This window comes from Corvus cornix, chromosome 2, assembly GCF_000738735.6.
Source record: "Corvus cornix cornix isolate S_Up_H32 chromosome 2, ASM73873v5, whole genome shotgun sequence".
In the NCBI taxonomy this organism is placed as follows: Eukaryota; Metazoa; Chordata; class Aves; order Passeriformes; family Corvidae; genus Corvus; species Corvus cornix.
In genome coordinates, this window is record NC_046333.1 from 122944889 (window position 1) to 122964509 (window position 19621).

At 37.3% G+C, this 19621-nt stretch overlaps 1 protein-coding gene across 2 annotated transcripts in view; it reads left to right on the forward strand.

Annotated features, from left to right (window-relative positions):
- The first annotated feature begins 648 nt into the window (after nt 1-648).
- HNF4G (hepatocyte nuclear factor 4 gamma) overlaps nt 649-19621 on the forward strand; it is a 36516-nt gene continuing 17543 nt past the window's right edge. For both annotated transcript variants that reach the window (XM_019289049.2, XM_039569074.1), the window contains exon 1: nt 649-749. The gene's annotated coding sequence lies outside the window, so the exon portion shown is untranslated. The remainder of the gene's footprint in view (nt 750-19621) is intronic.

The following is a 19621-nucleotide window of genomic DNA, read 5'->3' on the forward strand; positions in this document are numbered from 1 at the left end:
ATATAGAATTAAAAGGCGACATTGAAATAAATATATATAAAGCAATAAATAGGTAGTGCCTGCCTAGCTAAAGCTTAGCATTTAAAAGTGCAGTTCACCCCACCCAAGAAAAGTCAGCAAGGCTGCAAGAGTTGTAAAGTAGTTCTCAAGGTTACTACAAAATGTCCCTTTGTTTCTTTCATGTCTTTATCCTTTTTGAGGTGCTGTGCACGTAGTCAAATTAAAATAGTTTTTCTTTCAGGCTTTTCTACTACGAATCCTGTTTTACTATGTAGTTTACCCAGTTTACCTAAACATTAGTCATCCAAAGAGCAGGGGATCTTTTATTCATATGCTTCTATGTCAACAGAACCGCAGTCTTAAAAACCATTTTGTCTTCTATTCCCTATATGTAATCCTTCCAGGTAGTATTTCAAGACATTGTATAAATTCTATGCTTTTTTCCTGTACAAGTGGAAGAAAATCTGACATCAATGTTGTCCAATGACTTAAGAATTTTCTTTAATCTTCAGAAATGCCTTTATACCTTGAATGAAAGCACTGTATTCTCAACCTTTATACTCCAAATACGAATTTTATTTAGGAGCATAGTTGGTTTGCATTGCAGGTAGCTTAGCATTTATTTTACTCTTATTGGCTGCAGGTATTACGTAGATATGAGGATGGAAACTCAGCCTAGGAAATCAGCCTTTCCTCACCTGTGTATGAAGAACTGAAGTGTCTGTACTTTGTTGTTTTCTTTTTTGAATGTAAGTAAAGTTTTGCTGCATGCTTCACTAACCTCCTTGCTTGCTAGAGACTAATTTCCTGTCCTATTTCAACATGTGTCTCACTCAGAAATTGATGGCCATTTAGAGATGAATCAGTTGTAAAGATCATGTGCTTCTGAAAGCCATATAAATACCTATTAAATTGGAGAAGCTGGTGCTGGTGGTAGGTTGGTGGAAGGTATGCACACCCCAAAATTTTTTGCTGAATGATATCATTATTTTGTCCACCCAAGGCTGTGTGTGCTCCTCATCAGGCAATTGTTCCTCATCATATCTTATTACTTTCTCCAGTTCATATTTTTCAATATCCTTCTGGGAAAAGTTGAATGGAAGACTTGTGAGCCACTTGTTACTTCTTTTTTTTAATTGGTCTGCTTTAGTCAGCTAATTAAGAACTTTACAACTCCAATATGTATTGACCATGAAGACCTTATACCTGAAAGCTGATGGTTTTTTTGACTGATTTCATTTGACTTTGAATGATCAGAGGTTCTTCAGTTCTGGGCCTTAAATATAGACCACTTGAAAAAATATTCTTCCCTTTTCCACTTGTTAAGTGAATTCTACCTTGAGTGTTTTCCTCTGTCCCCTGGTGAGCTCCATGATTCTTGTTCCTTTCTACTCAGCAGCAGCTTGTGTTTTGAATTCAGTCCCACTTGGTTCATCATGATGGTTTTTTTGCACATTTTTCATGTTTAATAACACTAGCTCAATTTGTGCAAACATCTTTTGGACTTGTTATAATTTGATTTTCTGTCAAGGATAGTTCCAAAGAAGAGACAGTAATGGGCAGAGGAAATGATGCTGGTGTGTACCTTATTTGCAATTCTAGTAACAGCTTTGTGAATTTGAACACATTAGTAAAGAGCACTTCATTCAAGTGCGTATTACCACAGAACTTGCTAAACATGCCTAAGAATAATGCTATTCCAATCTGGGCAAATGAGATGGATAACATCATTTACAGCAGTTGTTAATTATGCACCAGCTTCAATCACAGCATAATTCTGTTAATTGCTTATCACAATGAGGTTAACTTTCTGTCATTTATATTTCTTTAATTTTTAATTAGAATAATACACTTGATATTTTTCACTGGCCACTTTATAAAAAAATAGTCATGATGCAAATGTTCAGCACAGTAAGACTAGAAGAGATCTCCTGAATCACCAATTTGGCTGACATCACCAACCCATGTAATACCTTTCATAAATTTCTCTCCATGTCTTAAAACTAGTTAGGTTCCTCACCTCTGCTGCCCAAATGGAAGAGGTTTGTTGCAGTACCATAACCCTTAGAAGCTTTCCACTTGCCAGCCTCAAATTTATGCCTTTGTTCTAACGGCAGAATCGTTTTATTGTCTAAATAATTTTTTCCCCTATGTAGCTTACAGAGCATGATTTATTTGTAAAATAAACTCCCTCTCACTTTTCACTTCCCTGAGATGGGGAAGCCAACTCCTTCTAGTCTCCTTCAGTAAGATCTACATTCTTGTGCCCTGAACATGGCTGGCAAGCCATTTGTGCTCCTTAATTCTGGCTGTAATGGCAGCTTTTAACTCCCCTCCTCGTGCAGACAGAAGCAGAAATGCCATTCACTGTCAGGTGAATGACAGATAGCAGGAGGTGTAGATGAGTTCTGCTGGCTTTAGGAAATGAGTCCAGAAGTACTCGTGGAAGTGATTGGCTGGCTTCTTATTCTGGCTAAACTAACAGATATGGCAGTATTTTAATTACAGCTGTTTGAGACAGCTAAGTCAATCTTTTCAAACTAAGTCCATCACGGTAATTTTATTTACGTATACACCTGAAAAACAGGGAATGCTATTAATGCTAGTAATTTAGCCTGGGCAGGCTAAAAAGCTGTTGTGGTTCTCAGGGAAAAAATATTTAATTGAGAATTGTGACACTGGGAAACAACTGGAGAACAATCCTATACTGGGGAGAGAATTAGAGGACTAGCTGGGAAAAACTCTGCTGTGAAGAACTAAAGAGTCTTGGTAGACAGCAAGCAGAGCATGAGCCAGCAGTGAATCTCAGAAGAGGGCCAACAGCATCCTGGGCTGTTTTAGCAGGGCTGAGGGAAATTATTACTTCCTTTTACTCAGCACTTGTTAGATGGTGTCTAAAATGGTGCATCCTTGTCCACTTGCCCCCTTCTTTCTTTGAGGAAATAAATGGATTAACTAAAGAAAGTTCAGTGGAGGGCCACCAAGATGGTAAGGGGCTGATGCACCTGCCCAGTTGAGGAGAAGCTGATGGACCAGAGTCGTTTCAGCCTAGAGATGGCTTTGTGGGAGAGACCCTCACAGCAGCCTCTGGTACCTCAAGGCCGTTTGTGAAAAGATGGGCTTTCACTCTGGTGCAGGTAGGAGGACAGGAGACTGTGGCCGTAAGGTGAAATAAAAGTATTTCAGGGTATGTATGGAGAAAGATTCCCCCTGGGAGAACCAGGGGACACCAGGTCCAGTAGGAAAACAGAATGCCTTGAGAGGTTAGGCAGTCTCCATTCTTCAAAGTATTTTTGGATATGGCAGTTTTAAGCCTTTAGCAACCTGATGTGACCTGCATAGAGAAGAAAGTTCAACTCGATCATCTCCTGAGAACCTTGAAGTAAAGGATTAAGAATGTATTCAAGATTCCTCATGTTCGTAGTAGTATTAATACAATTCCTCCTTTTGGATTCATAAAACTTGCTAATAGATGTTATACAAATACCCAGTCATTTAGTTCTCTCCTGTATCTCTTCTTTCTTGACTGTGTTTAATATTCAGAACCCTTTCAGAAAATAACACTAGGAATAACATTTCTTATTTATCTTTTTTTCCATTTTCTTTCTCTTTTTCCTTTTCTTTTTCTTCCTGCACTTCAAAACAATATAATACAGCAATCTGCTACAATATTACTTTAGTAATTTTAATTCTCTTCAGTCTTGGAAATTAGCAAATAGCCCAGTATCCAGTTTCACCTTTGAGTCTTCTCTTTGTTTTTCTCTCCTAAATAATGAAAAGTGTGACTTCACTTACGTGAATCAAACTGATTACAGAAAAGATTGTGTCTTCATGTCTTTTTAGTATTTAGTATTTTTAGTATTCAATGATTCTGAGTATTTTGGGTTCCCAAAGTAATTACTTCTGCCACACTTCCTAGGAACTGTTGGTTTTCCACATCTTTTTAAACTGTTCCTTTCAAGATAACAGTAGACAACACTGTAGTTTTGTTTCTTTTTTTTTTTCCAAGAACACTATGTAGATCAAATGAGACAAGTCACATCAGTCTTCAACTGGAAAATATCTATTGTGTTTCCTATCCCTAGCATTTATTATATGTAAAAAAAAAAAAAAGTAAGTGTAACAAAGAAGTTCCAGTATTGTCCAGAGTTGTACTTCCCCAAAAGCCCAGGCAAGCCCAAGTTTTAGCAAGAAGTGCCATCTTTCTTAGACCAAGCAGGACTTTCACTTCAAACAGCCAACACTGCTATTCTCCTTGGTTTGGCTATTATGTTTTTGATAGGTATAGCAGTCAGACACTACAACTGCTAGACTTTGACTCTAGACCTTACACCACCTTAAAAGGAAAATCATGTTACCCCTATTTTTCCACTCACCTGCAGATTCTGAAAGTTTTCAAATGGATTTTTTGTTCTATGTGTAATCTACTTTAACATAAATAGCATACACCCAGTAGTGACCTTTCCATCACCTAAGTGAAGCCATCTTCGTTTCTGTGCATACAGCTGCTACTGACTCAGCTTTCCAGATTCCTAAACAAATTGTTCTTTTTGATCAGGAGAGTCTTTTCTACTGCTTCTTTTTCGAAATCGAAGGACTAAATTTTCACAGGAAGTTACTTCTGCCATTCTCGTAAATCAGATAGGAGTATTTAAATACTAATGTGTTTTAAATGCCAATTTATTAACAGAAATCACTTATCAAAAGTGGACTGTCACCTTAGATATTTTCTCACGTGTCACGTTAAAGCAATGTTATCTAGAAGATTAATCAATTTTAGGTGTTGTCAGGGCATTTAATCTGTAGCAAGTACAGTTCACAGCTGCTTTTTCTCCTTAATCAGACAAAAAGAAGTGTATCTTTACTGCATTGTTTAAAAAAAACCTCTGAAACTTTGGAGTGCAGCAACTTTTATGTGTCTTTGGAGATAAATTTGACAGATCTGTTGTGATTTCTCCTTTTTATCAACACAGAGTGTAGCTTTGACAAGGTAGCTTAACTTCAAGCTGTTCCTGCGACTGTGTCTGCACTGTGTGTATGTGCATCACAGTCCTGGCCCCAGGAGATGCACCTGAACAGTGTCCCAGCAAGGTGGGGAAGTGACCTGTGTCTTCTGCATACTTGCATTTCTGTTGTCAGGCCAGAGAAGGTATCAGCCAGGAAAAGAACCTGTGTGCTTGGTGCACCTTCTAAACAAAATTATAGTCCTGTCCTTTGATCTTGGGGATTTTGGGTGCACATTGACAAACCAGGGATGCAGGCAAGACCATGCAGGAAAACTGTCCCACATTTAGGTATAGTAACTTAATATTAGCTTTGTTGCTTTCTGAGGAACGTTCTTTATCTAGCTTATTTTTAGTTTGATTTTTAAGTCTGATTCTGTTAATCCTCAATTGGTGTAATGTATCATTTTATGATTTCACACATGGCCATTTTTGTGAAGTTGGCTGACTCTTCTTGAAGCTTACACCCTCTGAAATATATTTTAAGTTGGTGAAAACATTATTTATTGAACTAGGACATTAAAATATTTTTAATTTTTCTTTAATAGATAAAGGGTATTTTTTCTGGTATTCATAAGCTGTAGCAGTTGTGCTATATGGTATATTTTCAGTTTTGAGAACTTGCTCCAGTGGAAAGGACAGGAGCTGGGTCTCCATCCAGGCTCTCCACCTTCAGCTCTCTTCTCAGATTTTGGGGAGTCATTTGTCATTCAACTCACCTAATTCTAGATGTCTGTTGCAGTTGTTTGAGCACTTTAGTTAGACAACCAGTGGGAAGAAATGGGTGTTTTGAGAGATGATTCAGTTCAACGTCCTGTTAAAGATAAGTTTGAGGAATCTGTGTAGATGTGCCTGTTTCTGATCATTATATGCAAAGGGAATTGAATGTTTGGTTTGTATGCAGGCGACTGTGTTGTAGACACGTGGACTCAAGTGTCATAAACACTATCTTTGGTTGTCCTTTGCCTCATTTCTCTGTTTATTAAAAGGGGACTATAGTTTGTACCTCTCTCACAGATGGGGAAATCATGTTACTGATTGCAAAGTTCTCAGATAAAATGATGGAGCCTGCCTACATTAATACATTAAGAACAAGGAATACAGCCACATGAATATTGTTCATGTCTAGAAAATCCACCCAGATCCTACTGTTATCTATACTATTGAAGGTAAACTTGATCATGTAACCTACATTATTGCAGCTGCACATATTTTTTCATATTTCAGCTTGATGACTTGCACTGTGTTTTTACACATAATGGCATTTATGACCATTTCTCAAAGTTTCCTCTTACCTGCTCTCAAGATAGAGACTAATTAAAACCTTGCTAGACCACTTCTCTCATATCTCTTATGCCAGTGAATTTTCCCCTGCTCAGCTTAATCAGTGGTCTGGCTTCATTAGTTAAAAGAGATGCAGCCCAATTTATTTTCTAATATTTATCATCAGCTTTTAAAAGGGACTTCAACAGATTTTGAGCTTATTAAAATCACCGTTTAAAATCTGTTGGGAGCAGATATATCTGTACTTCTGTGAAGTCACAGTATTTAACGTTTTGTTCCTACCTGGGAACACACCTAACATGTTAAAATTAAAGAGATAACCACTGGCCAATTGAAGAGAGTCTGTGCACAGCAAAGCAAAGACCTGAGCTTCTTCTCCAGAGGATTCTGTTTTGTTCTCACTGGGATCTGAATTTGCTGTGCTTAGAATATAGATGCCTCTGCCAATAAAGATATCAGGTGTCCTTGACCTTCCTGGTTCTTAAGACAACCCTGTTGTTTGAATTCTCAAGGACATACTGTTGTCAGTTCATGGCTGGTAAAAGCAAGAATGACTTTGTTCTCATTAGAAATATAATGCCATAATTTGAGGAAAGAGAGAAGGCTTCAGGAAGACCTTTTAGCAGGCTTTCAGTACTTGAAGGTGGCCCACAAAAAGGCTGGAGAGGGATTTTTCATAAGGGCATGCAGTGATAGGACAAGGTTGAAAGGATTGAAGCCAAAAGACACTGGGTTTAGATTGGATATTAGGAAGAAATTCTTTACTGTGAGGATGGTGAGACACTGGAAGAGGTTGTGCAGAGAAGCTGTGGATGCCCCATCCCTGGAAGTGTTCAAGGTCAGGCTGGGTGAGGCTTTGAGCAACCTGGTCTAGTGGAAGGTGTCCCTGCCCATGGCATGGAACTAGATCTTTAAGGTCTTTTTCAACCCTAATCATTCTATGGTTTTATGAAAATCAGGGTATTTTACACACATACCTTCCTAGGCTGTGAGTTGTTCTAGAAACTTATTTATTTGATGCATAAATTGGAGTTATTTTGATACTTTAAAGAACTGATCTGAAATATGGTCGAAACAGAGAATATGCCTGTAGCAGGTTCAGTTCGTAAAACGGGCGGAAACACCAATTAAGTGTAGTGGTTTGGTTCGAAATATCCATTACTTACGTATTTTCCTTCTGTGAGATAAGAATTAGGAGAAAGCAAAGCAGGCACAAAACTTAAAAGAATATAAAGAAGTTTATTAACAGACCTAAAAGAAAGAAAAAAAGTCAGACTAAACCTTCAGAACACTTCTCCTCCCCCCACCTTTCTCCCTTCTCCCACTGACAAGATAAAAAGACAACCCTTGAGATTTTCAGTCAGTTTACCACCTCTCTAATAGTCTTATTCAGTTCACTTAGGGAGAGGAGTCTCTCTTGCTCTTGCTATGGAGACATCTCTGCAAGAAACAGTTCTCTTATGGCCTCAATGTCACAGCAAGACAGCTGCCCAGGATGGTTCTCTGCTCGCATGTGAAAGTCCCTTCCCTTGTCTTACAGCTTTCCCCACAACTGCTTTTCAGGGCTCCATCTTGAGCTACTGGGGTACCATTTTAAGGTTGAGCTGTTCAGAAACAAAGGGTCTCTTCACCTATCTCTGGGAGCATCTTCATCTCTAGGAACAGAGGTCTTCTTCTTCCCTGGGAGTAAGAGACTTTCATCTCTCTCTGTTCAAGCTTCTCATCAAATCACAGCTACTTCAACATTTGCTTACTTCAGCACAGATACTTTTGCTCACAATTGCAGTTTGAACCCCCCACTCCCCATGCTTTCATGAAATTACAACGGGTACTCTGATGTATCATAGTCCATCATCATAGCTTTACAACAGAATTTCAGCTTCTAGGCTTGAAGCACCTCCTCTTTCTCCTCTTTTGGGGTTTCAGCTCTTCCTTCTTCACTGATTTTGGTGTCTTTATGGTGTTTTCTTCATGTGAGTTCACCCTTCCCTTTCCTTCAACTTGGGAGAGGATTGATATCTACAGGCTTCATCTGTTCTGGAGGAATCTTACAACACTAAAAGAGTTAATCTCACCCGGGCCTTGCAGCTGGAATTTGCCTCTCGCTGTTGGTCACATGATCTTTGCCAGACAGCGGCCTCAGATGAATTTTGGCTGCACTGGGTGAGGGCTGGCCTGGCCTGGCCTGGCCTGGCCACGCCGTGGGGCCGCCTGCACGGAGCAGGGCCGTGGATGGAACAGGGCCACTCGGCTCCAGGGTGGCTGTGTCCCGGCCGGGCCGGCCCGCACTGAGGGGGCTGTGCCGGGTGTCCAGCGAGCCGAAGTGGCTGAGATCTCAGCCAAGCCGCGCCACGGCTGACCTGGCTGGGCAGCGCCGAGCTGGGCCCGGCCCCGCTGGGCTGTGGGCCCCACGTTACCTGTCCAAAAGCTGGAAGCAAGGGAACGTTCCCGGGCTTTGCTCGTTCTTAAATGTGGATCACAGAGGCGTGTCAAGATTCTTAAGTGGCTTTAAAAAGTTGCCAGTATTCAAACTAGCCAGTTGATTGGTTGTGTCGGGTCTAGAGGAAGCTGTAAGCACCTCTTTGCAAGAGAATCACTTCCGTGGCTGATGGAGCCCTCTTTAACTAAAACCCCAAACTATGCTAAACCATGGCAATGCCTTTATGCTTTCTCATTGTTCCTTTGTTCAGGGAGTATTTGAAGTGTTTGTTCATTTGTCATACTTTCACTCTAAACTGATGTTCAGAGCATATTAAACTGTCTTTAGTATGCTCTGAACTTCTCATTAATTCATTTTTGTAATAATAGCAATTAGAGAAGTTTTTAAGCTAAGGATAACCATGCTAGTGTCTTGGAAGAGTTAAACTGAGTGTGTTGACCCAGCATTCTTTCTGCAGGAATGTGATGAGTCAGCTTAGGCTCTAGTTAAAAATTTTAATTTTAGACAGTGTAACTGAAAATAATGGCACTTGCCTAACTATTCAGTTATTTAATTAGCTTTTTACGTAGGACCAAGAGTTATATAGTCACTAGCACGGGCAGAAGTGTACTGAGTTTGTTTTGAAATGTTATGTAGAGTACATAACTCATTCAGCAGGGGATAGAATATTGGAATTAGAAGACTTGCTATGATTAATTGATCACAAAGAAAAGAAAGATCCAGGCAAGTTAAAAAAAAAGAATACCAAACAAACCTTGCCTTGATACTGGTTAACCTTTTTTTGAACTCTTTTATTGTGTATGGCAAAGGCAAGGGTGTTTATCTGTGGAAAAAAAATCTCATTATGTGGTATTTCTAAGATAACTGTGGGTAAATTGTAAGTAAATTTTATCTAACTGGCTATATAAAACATTGTTTACGATGCAAGTTTGCATAAAACCTGCCAAGAAGGCTTATTAAAAAATTACTAATCACCTGGGGATGACTGAACAGGAGTGCTTAGTCTTGCTTATCAATAGCATGATGGTTTGGTTTTATCTTATGCCTGAACTCTTTTCTCTTTTCTTCTCATTTCACTCTGCTCTCCAGGACAACTCTCTGATTAATTTTCCTGTGTGTAGCAGAAAATAATAAGTTACCTAATTTAAGCAAATAATTAACAAGTGTATCCAGTCATTTAACTGTACCTCAGCAATTCTCACCACAAAATTCTATGCTACAAAAATCCTTTAAGCACTCTAAATGATCAACACTTCATGGCTATAGAGAGTTTTCAAGAATAAAATGAACTAAAGAACATTAAGTTAAAACAGAAATATTAAGTACTAAAGTCTACCTAATAGTATTTCACATACCTAACAATAAACCTAATCTGTTGCAATGTAAAAAGCAAAAGTATACTGGTTTTTATTCTTTCTCCCCATAAATATGCACAATTTTCTAATAGTGCCTGCTAACCTTAGATAGGGTTAGCAAATCTACTGTTAATCTGGACACAAAGTGAGCACAGAAATGGACTGAACTGGCAAAATACAAATTTGCTGTTAGTTCACGGAGAGCGTCTGGACATGGAGAATACAATGTGAAGAATTACTAAGATTCAGTATGTAGAAGGGAGAGCTTCACCCTGTCAGATTAATTTTTGTAGGTATACTCAGTGATAATTCAAGAGGCAAATTCAGCTATCACAAAAGCACTGACAGTAAATTCCTGTGTGTACGTACATGAGTATAAATGTATGTGTACATAAAGAAAGACTTTAAATCTGCAAAGCATTTGATATCTACATGCCTTGCAGTCTACTGTGGACATCCTCCTGGAGTGGCTAAAGGAATATAACTCTTCTGTGTCCTCAGTCTTTGCCGCCTAAACCTTGCATCTGGCATACTGTGTTCTGACTGAATAGGAGATATTAGGATACACTAGACTAGATGAGATTTGAATAGAATAGACTGTTCCAGTTGAAAGGGACTTGAAGCAACCATCTAGTCCAACTGCCTGACCAAATCATTGTTGATCAAATTAAAGCCTTGGTGAGCATTGTCCAAATGCCTCTTAGACACTGTCGGGCTTGAGGCACTGATCACCTCTCTAGGAAATCTTCCATGTTCAACCACTCTCTGGTAAAAAAATTTATCCTAATGTTCAGTCTAAACCTCCCCTGAAATAGTTTTGAACCATTCCCATTCAGCCTATCTCTGGATATAAGGGAGAAGAGATCAGAATCTCCCTCCTTCTCCACTTCCTGTCTTCAGAAAGCTGTAGAGAGGAATGAGGGCACCCCTCAGCCTCCTTTTTGAATGACTGTCTTCAAGCTTCCACTTCACCATTACTCATCCTTCTAAATCTTCCCGTAGAAATGTGCTACTTCAACTGGCACCATCGCGGCCTTGACCCTTCCATCACCCTGACACAATGCTCTCCCTCAGTGCAGTTGTGCAGCTAGCTGTTGACATTTAGTGATGCCCTGTATGCAGTGGTCCATGTTTGACCTCTTGGCTATGAGATGGCTTTTCCTTGAATATTTCCTACTGGTGGTATTATTTGCTGAAAGGCTGTCACAGAGACACCATGGGTTTCACTAAACCATTGACAAACAGTAGCATGGGACATCTGCAAAATGAAGAAGATACTGCCTTAATAATTTTGCTCTGCAAAGATTGTGGGTGAATACAATGTGAGAATCATCATCAGAACGCCTTTCTGTTAAAGAGAGAATACAGCTAAGGGTTTGTGAACTGCAATGTATCTTATACTTTGTGAGATGCTACCCAGGTCACTCACTGATGTATGTGTGCATGTGTAAGTGATAAATAAAACCAGATAAACCAGATAGCTTTGTCTACCTTCACCTTAAGAGTTGATGTAACATCTCTTTGCATATGATACCATTATATTACTGTTGCTATCCTAGTAGCATATCCCCTCAATGACACTGTGGTATATAAAGTGAATAAATAAATCATTTAACCTTTTAGAATAAGATGGAGAGAATTATATTTGGAATAGAGAGGGAGAATCTGAAAGCAAGATATATCCTCAGCAAGTGTAAATTATACTTAAAATTATACTGCAGCAGCTATTCTTCAGGCTAAAAATATTTTAGAGCTTTCATATTCCTTTGATATTTCCCCTCAGCTACTGACAGGGCAAATACTGAGGTGGATGCAAGATTAAAATTGTAAATTGCACTTCATAGGATTTGGAGTACTAGATCTCTTACTCAGCTTTGAAACTCTGGTGTAGACTACTCATTGATGTCTTCATAACTATTTTGGGATTATTTCAAGTTTTAAAGAGTGCTGTAGGGTGGGTCCGTAGTATTTGACAAGTCAGACACCAGGCATGTTCTTTGTTTTTTATATTCATTCACATTCATGACCATTGAAGTTGTAGCTGGTTGTTCTGAAAGACGAATACTTTTTTAAGCCAAAAACATAAATATGAAGACAATCAGACCTCACAATAATTGTCTGTTCCCTGTTATGCCAAAATGAAAAAAAACCCAAACACAACCCTCAACATAACTTATGAAAGAAAGCTATATGTGCTGTGTGTTAGAGCAGAGCTCAACATAATGAATGACCAATTTAACTGAAAAAAAGAGGCAAATTCAATATGTGCAAGAATCTCCTTTCTATAGAATGCCTGGGGTGGTCTAAGTGTCTGAAAATGTGAGTAATGAAAACAGGCTTAGCCTAGATTTCCCACAAAGTTCTGTACTTTGGTTTCACCTGGCATGATTTGTTGCAGCCAATCTTACCACCTTCCCTAATAAGTGTGCTGTGAAAAGCTGTTACTCAATTCTGGTACTGACTTTGCTTTTCTAGTGTTTTATTTAATCACTATAATTTTTAGGACAAAGTCAAAAGTCTAAGTGCCATAAATTTATTTGTTGAAGGTGATAGTTGGTGCTGGGTTTGAGGAGTATGAGACCATGCCTTTGGTCACCTTAGTGGAAGCAGTTGTGCTATATGTTTATTCTCATGATTCAAAAAGTGTTCTGAAAAATCCTTTCACATTAACCAGCTCAAAGGCAACTTTGTCCTTGTTTGGCTCTGAAATTTTTTGAGGGCCGGGGAGAGGAGGAGGGCACAACATTACAAGCCTTGCTGCAACATCTTAGAGTTGTAGAGGACTGTAGCCATGTTGCCATCATGTTATTTAGGTGTTAAGTAAAAAGGCTATTTATTTCTTTTTGAAGAAGCTTGGTAATACACATTTATACTTTAATACACATTTATACTTTATCACGGATTTTTAGATCTGCTCCAACTCTAACATTTTTATTCATTTAAAAAACAAAAAGCCAGCAATCTCTACCAAATAAAATAATGCCACAGTGTTACAAACATTTCCATGACAAACACATATACAATACAAGCAAACATTTCCCAGTCATTACTCATGGACCATTTATGAAGCACTTGGGGGTGGGTGTCAGCAGAGCTGATGTGATGGTGACTAGCAGTGTTCTCCCTGGCACTGAGGGTGTGTTCTAGCAGAGGGAAGCACAGTCTGTGGTATTACATGGGCGCGTATCTTTGTAAGCCAAAGATGAGATTGCCCATGGGTGTGCAGAAATTTTCACACTGCTTCCTAGGTAGCAAGCTTTTGGCAAATAAACTGTCTCGCTTGCAGGTCTCTTTGAGTTCACTGTAGTAAGGAAACATTCTGGCTCAGCTCATATGGTTTCTTTGGGGTTTGTTAGCATGGACTCCATGCATATCCTGTCCTACATGTGCCAGCCATCAAGAGGAGAAACAGATCAAAATGTGTGTTTTGCCAGCATGCTGGATAAATATGACAGGTTATTGACAAAAGCAGGATGCCTTCCAAGTATGTGTGCCACAATTCACTGTACTTGCAAAGCAGGAAATAGAGCGAAGGTGTGTTCTTACCCAGAATATATGGGAAACAAGAAAAATATTCCTTTGAATTAACACTTTATTCTGGCAACCTACATTTCTTACTAAGCTGGAAAGATAAAGGGACATATTACTATTTATTTAAAAAAAAATAAAAAAAAGAAAACCAAAACTGTTTCAGTGGTGATAGTAGTTTCAGACTTGTTTTTATTTTCAGGAAGCCTTTTATGGAAAGAACCTTGATTTTAGTAGGTTGTGCTGTATTTTATACCCCAGTCAGAAAGAACGATTGCATTTAATATGGAGAGCTGAACAATTAACAGAGTTAATAGTTTTAAAGATAAGATAGGAATGCTAGGATCTGTATGTGATCCTGAGGTCATCAGATTTAAAGAAAAAAAGCAAGAAAACCACATGAACAAAACCATTATTGTGTAGCTTTCTTTTCACAATTACTGGTAAATTTACTTTGAGAAATTATTTCTTACTCAAATTTACATTATCACTTATCTCAAAGAAGTGCTTAGCAGTTTGACTAATTACACAGTTTCAAAACTTTTGCTTACCTTAGGCTGATATTTCTTGGCTGTCAGTAGTAGATGACTTCACTTAGAACATTTTATACTACAAGCTGCGGTGTCATTCAGCATTTGAAGAACAGTGCAGGTGTCCAATATGAAAAGAAATCTGCTGTGTGGGAGTCTGAATAGTAGTGAACAGTATAAAGCTTGGACTGACATAAGACCAAAAGCTGTTCATCATTAGCTTCTTTCGTCGACTGCTCTAATTCCAGGACTGCATTCTAATCCACATAAGGCTGAAAGAGAACATATTAATATTTTACCATAGTGATTTAGTATACATTAATTGTTCATGATGTACTTCATGATGCCAAAAATCCCCCAGAAAGCACATTTTTATGAGTGCAAGATTTGACTGTAAGAAGTTTCCTTAGCAAAACATGAAAAAATAGTATAAAGAATATCTTTCCTGTAGCGTACATTTTTCCATATTAAAAAATCAATTGAAATAAGTTTTTATATGACAGAAGTATGAAGGGTCAATTCATTCCCTCTCTTTAGCAGTCACTAAGGGACCTGTTTTGGCAGCATTGAAGAAGTTCTTCTAATAGCAGAGGGAATAGCAGGATTTGATCATGTCATACTTGATATCTTCCATCTTCCATCCATTCCCTTATTTTAAATTTACTTGTATGCCAGAATGTTTTCAGAACTGGCATTTTGAATTAAAAAAATATGCAATGGATATGTTTGCAAGCATACAATTTTGGTATTAAAACCCAGATAATATTTATAGAAAATCTTATCAGAAAGTGTACACTGAAGAACAAAAGAGAATTCTAGTTAACCTGTAAGCATTTTTATATTTTGCTAATTAGCATCTTAAGGCAATGAATCAATTTTTACGTAACTAGTAATTAGTTTTATAGCAAATACTATACAAACACAACAAATGGTTGTAGCAAATACAACAAATTCTGCTACAGAAGAAACTTTTCAAACTGAGCCATCAGGTAGTATAAAATTATTCCATCTCATGATGAAACTACAGTGATTTCCTAAGCAATATTGGCTGTCAAAAAATAGCTCTTCATCAATCTTAATATATTTCTTTAAGAAAAAGGAGGAAATATTAGCTCTGTTTAAAAACTGTGAAACCTTGTACACTTTCAGTACTGTGAAATGACACTTTCTGAGTAATTTTTTTTATGCGATTTTAGACAGTAAATATTCTAAAATTTCAGTCATATTCTTAAATATCTTTAAAAATTGCCATTTCTTGGTATTGTCTTTTGTTGTGTATAGGAAGTATTTGTAGTCATATCAGTTGTTAATAAATGTGCTATTCATATGAATGCATGAAATTATAGGATTGCCCTTTTTAAGAAGTACCTTTTTCAGTTTTTGATATCTCATTAAATACAGTAATGGATGAATGGTTTAAAGGAAAAGGAATAGCAGTAGGTTGAAAAGGACAGCCCCTGTGGAGACCCTCTAAAATCTGAGAATTTGTGCAAGCAGTAACACAACTGCAAATATGCTTTGGTTTAGGGATAGGTCTGTGAATTATACAAGAATCCTGTTGTCATAATTATGTTACTGGGCTCTGTTGGAGTCAGGAGGAGAACTGGCCTGAGACTGCATCTACATGTCCACAAGGAGACAGGATGATTTGTGATTCTCAGGTAACCCTGGGGACATGGATATTAGAAGTATGAATTTTGAAAGGCTTTTTTCTAGGTCTTTTCATGTAAATTTTCCTCCTTCATTGGTAACTTGTCTGTCACAAATTGCTTTTTAAAATATTTATTTATTTAATTAGTTAATCAAGGAGTTGGTTTATGTTACTAAACCACTACAGGTGCCCTTTTACAGCTACTTTTACTGAACAGCAACTGCAGACACTCTTCTCCATTCAAATATGCATTTCAGTGCTGTGTATACAGTTACTAGCACTTGTTAATTAGGCATAAACTGGGCAGTTTTCCTGTATATGTAATCTTTATGTAACTGTTTTTCAGCAGTGTAAGGGGTAGCTTTCTTTAAAGAATGTATTGAGAAGTAATAACATTTGAAATCCTGCTATCCAACATTTGAAAGCACCAGATTAGCAAGTGAAATTCTGCTGTTCAGCTATATATTTGGCACAGATTCAAGCAGCTTTACAGGGGGTTTTTAACTGGGTTTGTACATGCCGTGTCTACCAACTGATGAGCTGTGGACCTACCCGGAGATTCTTCATTACAGAGAAAGTGATTAATATTTCTTTTCCCCCTGTGCATCTGAATGGTGCTTGGAAATGCCATGCAGCCATCACATCTTGTATGAAAGAGGGTTAGAGCAGGAAGCCACTGTCTGAGAGTGTGGAGGGTCCGGTGCCCAGAGCCATTGCAGCAGCACAGTGTGTGATAGAGGGGATTTATGAACTGGCCTTGCTGCACGCTTGTGTGACTTGAAGTCTTGCTTAAGGATGCCTACAGAGCTAGGTCATTGACAGTGGGAAAGAATACTACCAGCTGTAAAATGGGAGGTTTTTACAGCTGTCTTTTAAAATATGAAGGTGGGTGATTTGGGTATAGTTTGAGATAGTCCATAATCATATCACATTTCCTTATTGTTCTGAAGAGAGAGAGCAGAATGGCATATGAAATTAAAGTCTCTACACAGAACAAGCTGAGTAGTTTGTTTAGAACTGTTTTACCACACATTGACAACAAAATGTGCAGCAAAGAATAAGGGATAGGAAGCTTCCTGCACGTCCTTGGGTTCATGCAAGAACTGGAACCAATACAACTCCTGATAAGATTATTTCAAAAAGCATTCCAAGATTATCAGAAGGGTTGCACTGTATCATAAAAGAAAAAAAATACCCAGGTAAAATACAGCATGCAGAAGCAGTTTTCCAGCTCCTCCCATTGCTGCACGTAAGTGACACAGTTATAGTTAACTTTGGATTATCAATCACTGTGAAACAGAATGGGAAGGTTGTACATTTGAACAGCTTTTCCACTGCTTTGGCATTCAATGATGAGGCTCTCAGAACCAATACTGGACATGGAAATGGCAAACTACAGTGAAGTTTTAGATCCGACATATACAGCACTGGAGTTTGAAACTATGCAGATTCTGTATAATGGCAATGGTGAGTTCTGCCCTGTGAGGCAAAATCAAGCCAGTTAACAGAAAAAGTGAAGTTTAGTAATGCTATAAGGTGTTAGTTAAATGTTTTATTAATGGAGCATTTGGGGGTTGTTTTCAAACTACAAATCTGCTCTCTTACACTTCATCGCTGACTCTAAGTTAGTAACATTATAATTCTTTAAGGAAAATAAAAGAGAGGTTATATATAATAAAGTAGCTGTACTGTCACCAGTCAGTTAATCAAAGGAAGAAAATGGTCTATTCAGCAGTTGTTTTATTTACTGTAAGACAAATGAATAACTAGTATTGACAGTTTGGGCATGGAAGTATATTTCGTATATAACTTTCAGAAAGAAAGGACAAAATCATCCAGAGGTTTGTGAAAAAAATTAGCTACTGTTTCTTGATGCCTAGTTTCTAATTGTTGGACCAATATTTTTTTAATTTAAGTGTTGATCTAACCTTTCTAGCTAAGTGTATATAGGAACAAGAGTGATTAAAAAAGAATCACATTGGCTTTCTAGAGGACAATGTTTTGCTGAGAAAAAGTATTTGCATTTGGCTAATGTAACACTTTAGGCATACTTTTTATATGCAATTTTTGAGAAGTTGTATCAATAATTTATGCTTGAAATAGAAAGCATGCCATTTCATTCTGCTATTGAGTACTGACCAAAAAAAAAAAAAGTGAATAAAAGAATAAAAGTATCAGGCAAGTTAAACTACTCAAAAATGGCCTTCCAAATCTTTTAATACACTAAAAATGTTGGCTTATTGTATCTTAAAGAACAATTCATAGATATATAGTAGCATGTATTTTTAAAAGGCAGAACCAATATGTAGTGATTTGCAGGAAAAATATTTAGCACCTGAATTTCCACATATTCCTGCCATATAGAAACTAATTAAGGTTTCATTGTTGGGCTTTAAGTTTTATCTGAATTTCTGATGTTGCATTACAGCAAGCTTAGTAAATAGAAGAGTAGATTTGGTTATTGATTTAGGAAGGAAAAACAGAACTTTATGCCCTAACTGAATTTGAAGCTATCAACAATGATTATATAACTTTAGATGATTTCTCTGCTTTTTGTTCTAATATGGGTATTTCATTGGTCATTTGTTTTTTGCTGAATAGCACCCTTTTGGATCTGTTAATGTTAAATAAAATGGGAAGCCAGATTAGGGAGATTGTGCTTGGTTGCATTATGTGCTGGCGATAGAGCTGGTTAAATTATCACTGTAAGTGATTAGCTTGATAATTATTAGTTATCAGGTACAGCCTTCTTATGTTTAGAGTTTGTTTAGAGTTTAGCCTAAATATTTTCTTACAGCATTTATAAATACATTGTCTTGTTACAGTGCTAGTCTGGAACTGAAAGCTGCCACTTATGAACCTTCCTGTGTATCTTTTCTAGCTGTCTAAATTAATTGGGAGCATTTAGAGAACTTTAACAAGCCACATTCAGGCAGATTACACAGTTCTATTGAAATCAAAGAATTTTTCAACATCAGGTCAATTTTCCAGACATTTTGTTTCAGAATAACACCAAAGAAAATAAATATGTCCTTGTATTTATATGCACAACTTATATTGCTGTGAAATTTTTCATCATAACATTCAAATACTGTATTTTTAATTATTCTGCTGTATGATGCAAAGTTAGAAAACCACAAAAGAAAAGTCTTATATTTTTCTAAAACAATTCTGTAACCTAGTTGAAAAATAATTTTCCAGTCATGAAAATTCTGATTTTAAAATAAAATCTTTACAGAACTGAGTTCCTACTTATAAGATTTCATTTTATTTAATCATTTTTAATGTAATTCCTATCAGTTACAGCTCTGTAAACCAAAACAAAACAGAAAGGTTGCTTCTCTCTGTATCTAAAGAACTCTTTAACTTTTAAGCTCTGCCAGACACAATGAAAATTTTATAATGTATTTATGTTATACATTTCAGTTGGATCTATATAATATGAATAATATATATATATTAACAGTTTTACTCTTCATCCTGTACACTGTTCATGACCTCATGTACTTGACTTTTGAATCTGTTTGCATATCTAATTAATGTAGCACTCTTTCCTCTCCTGGACAAAACAGCTACAAATGCTTAGGGCATATTTTCCTTTCATTTAAACCAGAAGCAAAACAAAAAGCTATTTTGCAGTTGTTGTTTTGAACATGTCTGCTAACATTGTGACTCAAAGTATAAATATAACTGGTTTGCTTTCAGGTGAACTTATTCAGTAGTGTTTACCATATTCAGTAACTAATTGTTAATCACATAGCTAATATTCTGTGCATGGAGAGACTGCACCAGTGTTCCTGTCAAAAATATATTTGAGGAAATAACAGACT